This window comes from Limulus polyphemus, unplaced genomic scaffold, assembly GCF_000517525.1.
Source record: "Limulus polyphemus unplaced genomic scaffold, Limulus_polyphemus-2.1.2 Scaffold1023, whole genome shotgun sequence".
NCBI lineage: Eukaryota > Metazoa > Arthropoda > Merostomata > Xiphosura > Limulidae > Limulus > Limulus polyphemus.
In genome coordinates this window covers 206,509-209,602 of record NW_013666633.1, presented here as the reverse complement: position 1 = coordinate 209,602, position 3,094 = coordinate 206,509, and the positions used below count along the sequence as shown (strand labels likewise).

Genomic DNA, 3,094 nt, shown 5'->3' with positions numbered 1-3,094 from the left:
TTTCAATCAGAAAATCTTGCAAACCTTTTAGTTTCAATCAGAAAATCTTGCAAACCTTTTAGTTTCAATCAGAAAATCCCTGAATTAAAGTTAGTTTCAGCCAGCAAGCCGATAAAAAAGTCCAAAAAACTTTATTTCTGGCACACGCTACCGTTTACTTCTTCATTATGAGCACCTTTTCACACACACGCACCAAAAACGGTTAAATCTTAAAACCTAACCCAATAGATCTGTATATTAAATTTAATTGTAGAGCCCAACTTACTAGGTCAATGAAATTATAAAATTAAGCTTTATCGGCTGTAAATGATAGATTACTCAAACTTGCTGGAGCTATTGGTAGTTTTGTTTTCATTACAGCAGTGCTACTGCTCAAATATTATTACAGAACCTGGGCGTAATTGATTTTCCATTCCAATAAAACAATTCTTCGGATTTGTGTCTCAAGGTGTTGGAATGTAAACAGACTGAAAAGTTACGTTTTTGATCAAAAGCTATTTTATTGAGGAAAGGACGTTAACGAATGAGCAGAATGTTGATAAACGATTTTTGTTACAACGAATATTTGTAATTCTCCACTTTCATGTCTCATTTTGTGGATAAACGGTCAAATTAAATAGCAGTACGCGAACCGAAACGAGATCTAAGCACATTGAAACCTAAAGTAGAAATGAAATATTTCTGTGCACTATTTTTACTCTACGTACTCTATGCAGAGAACAAATCCAAATTATGTTTTCCATAGGGCAGTTTAATTATAATGACGAGTATGGGGGAAGGGGGAGTATTGATAGCATGGGTGAACAGCCATGTGTAAAACAAAACACTTCGGGTGGAAAACGACATGCAACTTTATCAAATTATGTGGGATCAGCCAGCCACTTCTCGGTGGGAGGGGGGGGGATGATGAGGACTAGACAAAAAAATAATTAAGTAGTTAGAGTGAACGAGCTTTAATTACGAGTAAGCATTGTTCGCTGGGTGCGGAGGCTACAGGGGAGGCTAAGTCACATTTTAGGGTAGCTTCAGCTTCAGCAAGCTTCCCCCTTCCGTACTAGCTCCCTTAAAAATATGTATCTTATAGCATATTCATCATTGCAATATTTCTGGACTAATCTCTTCTGGAACAGCTTTTAAGAAAGGATTGCCGAGGTCCAGAAATGAAGGTTTGGATGTTGGCCCATGGGCCATTTATTGAGGGTCGTGGATTTAGGGTGTATATTATATATTATACATACATACGCACTCTCTGTCGCTCTTAAACTCACTGAAAATCTGTTTATTAGATTCTGATAAAATTAAAACAAATAAAAACGTTACGTTAGTTTATCAATGCTTTGGTTTGCGGTCTGTTTTTTTTTTTTTAATAAAGATTGCAAACTATTTTAGTTTACCCATCAGTTTCTTTGAGCCACGTGATGGGATAATCTGTCTTATTTATCTTTCCGGATTATGACGTACTTTCCTTTAGAACAAGGAACACAAATTCGCCAGAAATCACACTTTTCTTCCGTATATGTCATTAATAACCTGTTTACGTTGGAATTTTCGGTACTTTTCTACCCTGTTTTACTTGTTAAAAAGAAAACTTCTAAGGTAAACAATGTTTATCTGAAAGGATAACGAATACCAGGGAGAGAATGGACTCTCAGCAAAGTAGAAAAAATATTTATAACTGGTCCAAACGGCACTATACTGTTCACTTACCGAATTAGACTTTCAACCTAATCGGCACATTATGTACACGTGGACCAAAAGGTTAGGTCAGTGACCTTGATTATTCAGATATGTCCGTTATTAATACAGGATTATAACGAAGAAGCTAACCACTAGCATCTGCCACCCTAAGCGCTTTCTGTCCGTGTCTTGGAACCGCATAACAGGGTTGTCTGTCGCTTTTACAACACGTCTACAGTTGTGTTGAACGACGTCGCGCTTCGAACTCTGGAACTTTTGATCCGAAGCCCGATAAGCTAACCACTTAGCCACGCCCAGTTCTAGTAATGTATGATTGGTAAGATTACCTACCATATATCTACATGAGATGTAATGTTTTACTTTGGCCTTGTATGATTGGTAAGATTACCTACCATATATCTACAAGAGATGTAATGTTTTACTCTGGCCTTGTATGATTGGTAAGATTACCTACCATATATCTACAAGAGATGTAATGTTTTACTTTGGCCTTGTATGATTGGTAAGATTACCTACCATATATCTACATGAGATGTGATGTTTTACTTTGGCCTCAAGCGCTCAGACGTAGACATTTTTTGGTTGTATAGTACGTAGACATGAAGTATTTACAGACCCTACTAAGACAGCAATGAGAGACTGACCCCAACCTGTGACCAAGCGAGAAGTCTGCAAATGCCCTGGTTTTGCGTCATTGAAAAACAACCAATGTTACTATAATGGACATAGCGTGTATATACACATCTATCTATGTATGTGACAGAAATAATAAATACAATGTGGCGTTATCTATTGAATGGCACCACAAACAAAAATCCATAAAAAAATTCACATTTTAGGCATTCATGATTCAGACAATTAAAAAAATAACTACGATACGTGCAACAACCGTTTATTTATAATAGAACACAATTTAAAATAAAAATACTCTCTTCACAACAAGAACACGACTTTCACTAGGACTGTACGTACGTGAGGGTTTGATTATATCTTCATTGATGTATTTTGTAAATATAGTACTAAAAATGGTATTCTTCAAAAACTGTTATTTTGTTCAATAAAAGACACCACTTTCAATATATCAAAACATTACGGTTTATATCAGCACAATCTAAACACTTTTTCCGCGCAGTACTTCTCTGAAAAATCATTTTGTTTTTTAAAAAGTGTTCACATTTTTTCAATGATTAATGAATACTACGAAGTAATTACTAACACAAACAGTCGCCCCTAGGGCGGTGTTTCTGCTAGTAAATATAAACTTAGTAAATGGAGAACGTAATGTTCAAGTAAGCTCTTGTCGTAGTCAGTACCATAGATTGTTGTTGCTTTTTTGGGAGAGGGGCCCTAGAAGGTAATGTTCCGACTATTCCCGTTTTCACAGAATGTGTGGCTC

The 3,094-nt window shown here is 36.2% G+C and overlaps 1 protein-coding gene across 1 annotated transcript in view; it reads right to left on the bottom strand.

The window, feature by feature from the left end:
* The window catches only part of LOC106461747 (GTPase-activating Rap/Ran-GAP domain-like protein 3), a 96,954-nt gene that overhangs the window by 8,972 nt on the left and 84,888 nt on the right, over positions 1–3,094 (bottom strand). The window lies entirely within an intron of this gene.